This window comes from Chelonia mydas, chromosome 13, assembly GCF_015237465.2.
Source record: "Chelonia mydas isolate rCheMyd1 chromosome 13, rCheMyd1.pri.v2, whole genome shotgun sequence".
NCBI classification, from domain to species: domain Eukaryota; kingdom Metazoa; phylum Chordata; order Testudines; family Cheloniidae; genus Chelonia; species Chelonia mydas.
Window position 1 is genome coordinate 40,164,891 of NC_051253.2, and position 6,963 is coordinate 40,171,853.

The following is a 6,963-nucleotide window of genomic DNA, read 5'->3' on the forward strand; positions in this document are numbered from 1 at the left end:
CTTAGGGACCCTCCTCTCCTCCTACCTGGCTTCTTGGAGATGGATTTCACAAGGGGCGAGGGCAGCTCTGAGTGCTCCACTTTGCAGGTGAAGGTCTCTCCGGCATCCCAGTCGCGGGTGAGGATGGGCATGGAGCTGGAGGCGGTGAAGGTGCCGTTGAACTGCTCACCGAGGTCCAGGCGATCAGGGCTAATGGACTCTGGCTTCTCCCGGGACCAGACCACCCGGAGGCTGGAGTTGCTAGGCAGGTTGACCACCAGGCAGTTGAGCATGGGGCTCTGGGCCACATACAGGGCGGCGGGAGACGGGGGCACCAGGAAGACCTGGATGTTGCTGGGAGATGTTGTTTCTTCTGGGGATGGGAGAGCCCAGGTCAGCAGGTAGCCCTGGGTTCCCCTGCCCAAGCCCATCCCAGTCTCCTCTCCCCCCTCGAGCCCAGCCCGGCATCCACCTCCCCAGAGGTGGATTTCCAGTAAAACACAGAGTGCCCTGGCACAGGGCCCCCCAAAGAGAGGGGGCCCCAGGGCCTGGCAGCTGCGAGGGCAGAAGCTTGGTCCTGCCCAGTGGGAGATTTAGAGTTAGTGGGGCCCTGGGTTCAGTTTCATTTTTGGGGCCCCTCCTTGGGACCCAGCCAAGAAAAAGATCATTCTCTCTTATCCCCCCCGCCCCCATTTCTCCTCTTGTTTTCTTCATCCTCCTCCTGTAAGTAATAGGAAGTAAATGAAAATAAAGGGAGGTACCTTGATTGTTGTTTTCGTAAAACTTATTTTCCCACAGACCACTTGAAAATCGCTGGGGGTCTCGGCGGACACGTAATGATCTTTCCAAATATTGCGTGTACCGTTCGCTAATGATTGTAAAGCACTTCGGATAAGAGCCCTTTGTAAAAAAATGTTAGAAAAGGTGGGGTGAGGGGTGTGGCCAGGAGTTAGGGTGCGCAAGGGGGCTCAGGGCTTGGGCGGGAGGTCAGGGCACACAGCGCTTAGCTGGGGCAGCTCCGTTTGGTGCGAGGGGTGCAGGTGGGAATGTGGGGGGGGGTGCGGGAGTTCCTGTTTCATGCTCAGTTCAGGGCTGGGGGTGTGGGGGAGTGCAGGAGTCAGGGCCTGGGGTGGGAGGGCTGGGGGTGTGTGTGGGGGAGTGCAGGAGTCAGGGAAGGCAGGGGGCTGGGAGTGTGTGGGGGAGTGAAGGGGTCAGGGCTGGGGGTGCAGGGTCTGGGAGGTACTTAGGGCACGGGAGGGGGCTCAGGGCTGGGGTGGGAGGTCAGGGCACAGAGCGCTTACCTGGGCCAGCTCCGTTTGGTGCGAGGGGTGCAGGTGGGGATGTGGGGGGGGGGCAGGAGGTCTTGTTTGGTGATCGGGGGGATCCGGGGCAGTGCAGGTGTCACGTCAGGGGGTGGGGGGCTGGGGGTGCGTGTGAGGGGGTGCAGGAGTCAGGGCAGGGGGCTGGGGTTGTGGGGTGCTCCCAGCCCCCTGCCCCAAGCAGCTCACAACAAGGGGCGGAGGGGGTGGCGTGTGTAGGGGGAGGGCCTGGGCCCTGCCTTTGCTCCGCCTCTTCCCCCGGCGCCCTGCGGCCCCACTGCTCCCCCTCCCTTCAGGAGCGCAGCCCCACTCCTCCCCCTCCCTTCAGGAGCGCAGGCCAACAGCTGTTCGGCGGCGAGGGAGGGGCAGGGAACAGGTGGGGGAGGGGGAGCTTGGCTGCCGATGGGGGCGGAGCCTGCAGCAGGAGCCCCTGGAGCCAGCAGGAGCAGACGCAGATTTACAGTAAAACACAGGGGTCCCCACACTCCCCCTACACATACCCCTGCCCCCCAGCCCCTTGCCATGAGCCGCTCAGGGCAGGGGGCTGGGGTGACTTAGGGCAGGGGGCTGGGAGCACCCCGAAGACCCCTGCCCTGACTCCTGCACCCCCCCATCCTCACCGCCACCCTGAGCACCAGACAGGGGCTCTTGCACCCCCCACAATCCCCCCTGCACCCCTTGCACCAAATGGAGCTGCCCCAGGTAAGTGCTCTGCACCCCAACCTCCTGCCCCAGCCCTGAGCCCCCTCCCACACCCTAACTCCCCCCCAGACCCCGCACCCCCAACCCTGAGCCCCCTCCCGCACCCTAACTCCCCCCAGACCCCGCACCCCCAGTGCTGACTCCTGCTCCCCCCACACCTAAACCCCCTGCTCCCCCTGACGCCTGCACCTCCTCACACCCCACCTGCACCCCTCACACCATACGGGAGCTGCCCCAGGGAACTGCTCCACACCCCAATCCCCTGCCCCAGCCCTCAGCCCCCTCCTGCACCCTAACTCCTGGCCAGACCGTGCACCCCAACCCCCAGCCTGCTCGTGCACCCTAGCTCCCTCCGAGTCCCTGCACCCCCAACCCTGAGCCCCCTCCCGCACCCCATCTCCCTCCCAGACCCTGCACCCCCTGCCTGAGCCCCCTCCTGCACCGTAACTCCTGGCCACACCCCTCACCCCACCTTTTCTTACATTTTTTTACAAAAGGCTCTTATCCAAAGCGCTTTACAATCATTAGCGAACGGTTCACGCAATATTTGGAAAGATCATTATGTGTCCGCCGAGACCCCCAGGGATTTTCAAGTGGTCTGTGGGAAAATAAGTTTGACGACAACAACAGTCAAGGTACCTCCCTTTATTTTCATTTACTTGCTATTACTTACAGGAGGAGGAGGGAGAAAACAAGAATTAGAAATGCGGGCGGAGCGGAGAAGAGAGAATGATCTTTTCGTTGGCTGGGTCCCAAGGGGGGCCCCCAAAAATGACGCTGATCACAAGGCCGCACTCCCTCTACATCCGCCACTGCCCCGTCTCTTCCAAGGCAGCCTAGCGGGAGTGACCGTCACCTTCGCACTTGTGGACATCGTGCTGCTTTACAGTATCGGTGCCCGGGTGGCGCACGTAGCAGGTGTACGTCTTGCCCTTCCGCCACTCGGCCTGGAAGACAGTGGCCGTGCTGCGGGTGCTGAAGGTGTGGCCATCGGCGTCCCTCTTGGGAGGGTCGGTGTGAACAGGAAGATCCTCGGGCTGGCCGTCCACCAGCCATTTCACCATCAAAGGCTCAGGGTAGAAGCCGGAGATGAAGCACACCAGCTGCACGGTGCCTGGGTCGGCGCTGCAGGAGTAGAGAACGTCCAGCTTGGGTTCAGAGTACAGGACCTCTGGCAGAAGGGTGGCAGGGGTTAGTTTTTGAACAGACCCCTGCTGAGCCCCCCTGCCTTGCTCCCCGCAGCACGGCGCCCCCGACGGAGCCCCACTCCCCCCGCAGCACGGTGCCCCCGACGGAGCTCCCCGCAGCACGGCGCCCCCGACGGAGCCCTCTGCCCCTTTCCCTGCACTGCAGCACCCATCACTTCTCTCGGCGTGGTGTCTCTCCCTCTCTGTCCAACCACCCACCACAGCGACTCCCTCGGCTCACAGCGCCGGGAGGCTCCCATCCTCTCTCCCTGCAGCAGTCACCAGATCAGGGACCTGAGAGACCCCAGCCCCTCCCCTTCCCCCCCCGGGCTGCGCCGCGCCGTCCCTACTTGGGATTTCCTTGGAGATGCTGGAGCTGGTGGGCTGGTGTTGTACGTTGCAGCTATAGGTGTTAGACTCCCAGCTGCTGGCCGGGACGGTGACCTGGCTGCTGAGCGTGTAGAGGCCGCTGGAAGGTTGCAGGAGGGAGGGATAGGTCTTCACGCCCGAGGGGGTGACGCTTGGGCTCCACGTCACGGTGACCGGCTCGGGGAAGTATCCTTTGGCCAGGCAGCCGAAGGTGACCTGGGGGGTGGTGCCTTCGCCGATGCAGGAGGTCAGGGGGAAGACAGACGGGGCCGTGGGGCTAACTGCAAAGGGAGAGAGAGCGAGTCCATGAGATGCAGCCCCTATCCCGCTCCATGCAGCATGGGGGCCCTAGCGTGGCACTGGGCCCAGCACTCAATGCCGGGGGAGAGCGTCCCCTAACGGAGCCCCACTCTGCTCCATTCAGCACAGCAGACAGCTTGTGGTGAGACTGTTGCAAGGTCTTGTTAATGTCTGTGTGTAAGTGGGTGCCTGAGAGAGGCTGCCCCGCGTCTTCCAGGTTGTGTCACAGAGTGACCAGGATCAGGGCCCCCAAATCACTTAGTGCTAAACAGACCCTGTCTGTGATCGGGGGCCCCATTACACTGGTGCTGCAGAGAGACACAATGACAGACAGTCCCTACTCCAAAGAACTTACAGGCCAAATAGGCAAGGTAAAGGAAGGGTCAGAGGGGAAACTGAGGCAGAGAGCGAGGAAGGGACCTGGTTACAGCAGGTCAGTGGCACAGCCAGGTACTAAACCCAGGAATTAGGTGCCGAAGTGCTCAAGTGGCAGAGAAATTCTCCTTGGAGAAATCACAGTGTCTGCAGGTAGAAAACAACCCAAGTTTTGACCAAGGAACTGAAATTGGGGGACACTTCTGGGCTCTCGGAAGAAGTGTGGTACCAGAAACGTTTGGGTCTTCCGGTCTCCAGCTGAAGACATGTAGATGTTAGACCAGCAATTTTAGCTTGGGTACGAATATTGAATGTTATATTCTCACTAGGCTCCGAGGTTCATTGCTAACATCATCAGTCCCTAGTGGCCAATTAGCAATTCTGTCGCTCAAACACACGTTATTAGAGTCCTGGGAACTCACTTGAGACACTGATAGGAAAGACTGGGACTGTCCAAATCAACCCGGGACATTTGGGCCCTTTGGATTAGAGTTCGGGTTATCGTTATACATAGCGGAGGAGGATTAAGGGTTAGGGTTAGGTGCTGGGGTTAAGGGCTAGAGGTTGCTGTGGTAGAATTAAGGGTGATGGTTTAATAGTGGGTCAAATACATTTCCACTCTCAAGTTCAATTTTTGACATGTTGTGATTGGATTTCTAGCCAATTTTGAAGCCATTGATCCACCAGATTCCTACCGGTTCTGCTGCCATTTCCCAGAGGGAGTTAGTGAGACTCTTGGGTCCTATCCCAAGGGGCATTTTGCCACGATGACTCATAATTCTGTTGCTGGGATGCTTGATACCCAACTGGAGACATGGAAACCCTAGTGCTCAGAGGGTGAAGGTGGGGAGGTTAGGGTTAGAGCTGGGGTTATGGTTAGGGGTATAATGGGTCGTTAGTACTTGTATCACAGTGTCTAGAAAACCTAATCTAGGATCAGGGACCCATTGCGCCAGGAGCTTTACAGAGAAATAAGGACTAGGACTTTACTGATCCCAGGACCATTGCAGCCTAAGCAATCTAAAGTCAGGGTTGGGGGGATCAGGTTGGGACATTAGGGTTAGGGGTTGGGTTTGATGAGAGGGTCAGAGTTGGGGAGTAGGGGCTAGAGAGCCAGGGTTCAGGATGAGGATAGGACTATAGGGAAAGGGCGAGGATTAGGTGTTGGGGGTAAAGGAGTTGGTGCATCTGTCGGGGCTTAGCACACTGGGGTTAGGGTCCTGGTTAGGGAGTTAGGACAGAGTTGGGGGTCTAAGTAGTTGGGCTTAAGGTTTGGTTTAGGGTCAGAGTTCTGGGCTTAGAGTAAAAAACCTTCCCTCCCGCAAACTCAGTAGTCGACTGGTTTTCACGCCCCCTCGCGCACGACCTTTCTAGCCAGATTCCCACTCAGGAAACACTCATATTCTAACCAATTTGGATGAAGATTTTACTGGACACTTTCCTAAACTCTACAGTAGAAATCTCCCAAGAATTCCAGCAGCCTCACTTTCTAGATGCCCAAACTTGAGGCTCCTTGGGGAGCAGTTACTGGGGTCTGCATCTCCAGTGGGCTTTAGCTGGAGACGTCAGGGCTCGTCCCCCGTGGAAAGGAAGCCCAACGCGTCTCCAGCTGAGTGCGCTGCAAAAACGGAGCCAGCTCAACTCAAAGGCCAAATTAGGAGCCTGAACTCTGAGCTGTTGCCCGAAGAGGGGCTGCCAGTTACGTCCAGCCCCAGGCAGCCAAGCTGACATCTAGCTGTGCTGGGATCTCCCCACGCTCGGCCTTCAGCATGGAGCATGAGCACAGAGCTGGTGGAGGGAGGCTGGGACGGCTGAGGGAGACGTGTTCCTGCACTTGGCGAGTTCAGGGTTTTACCTCTGACAAGGGACATGCTAAAGGGAAATTTATGCCTCAGTTTAGAAAGTTTTTGGTTGCAGATATTTGCGACTGGGCTAAAAAGAGGAGACAAGAAAAGCCCTTTAGAAACAATTCAGCTGTTCCCCCAAAACTCTAGATTCAGCCCCCCAACCCTGAGCGCCCCACGTCTGCTTATGTCCCTGAGTCCTGACCCCCAGCCTCCTGCTAGCCCAGCCGTGGGCTCCCCCCAGACCTGCCAGTGCCTCTCACTCCCAACCCACAGCCCCTGCTAGCCCCGCTCTGCCCCACTGCTCTGCCGGTGCTCCTCACTCCCGACCCGCAGCCCCCTGCTAGCCCAGCCCTGGGCTCCCCCAGATCTGCCAGTGCCCCTCACTCCCAAGACGCAGCCCCCTGATATCTCAGCCCTGCCCCCCCAGCTCTGCTGGTGCCCCCTCACTCCCAACCTGCAGCCCCTGCTAGCCCAGCCCTGCCCCCCACAGCCCTGTCTGTGCCCTTCACTCCTGACCCGCAGCCCTCTACTAGCCCAGCCCTGGGCTCCCCCCAGCCCTGCCTGTACCCCTCACTCCCATCCCACAGCTGCCTGTTATCGCAGCCCTGGCACCCCCCAGCTCTGCTGGTGCCCTAACTCCCAACCTGTAGCCCCTGCTAGCCCAGCCCTGCCCCTCTGAGCCCTGCCGGTGCCCCTCACTCCCGACCCGTAGCCCCCTGCTAGCCCAGCCCTGCCCCCCAGCCCTGCCTGTGCCCCTCACTCCTGACCTGCAGCCCCTGCTAGCCCAGCCCTGCCCCCCACAGCCTTGCCGGTGCCCCTCACTCCTGACCTGGAGCCCCTGGCTAGCCCAGCCCTACCCCCCAGCCGTGCATGTGCCCCTCACTC

The 6,963-nt window shown here is 59.7% G+C and overlaps 1 protein-coding gene and 3 gene segments (V, D, J or C); all 4 read right to left on the reverse strand.

Annotated features, from left to right (window-relative positions):
* Positions 1–6,963, reverse strand: part of LOC102932895 — a 489,191-nt gene that overhangs the window by 97,172 nt on the left and 385,056 nt on the right.
* Positions 1–6,963, reverse strand: part of LOC102940154 (immunoglobulin epsilon heavy chain-like) — a 1,331,510-nt gene that overhangs the window by 62,997 nt on the left and 1,261,550 nt on the right. The window lies entirely within an intron of this gene.
* The window catches only part of LOC119563587, a 797,667-nt gene that overhangs the window by 42,965 nt on the left and 747,739 nt on the right, over positions 1–6,963 (reverse strand).
* Positions 1–6,963, reverse strand: part of LOC119567832 — a 50,026-nt gene that overhangs the window by 5,264 nt on the left and 37,799 nt on the right.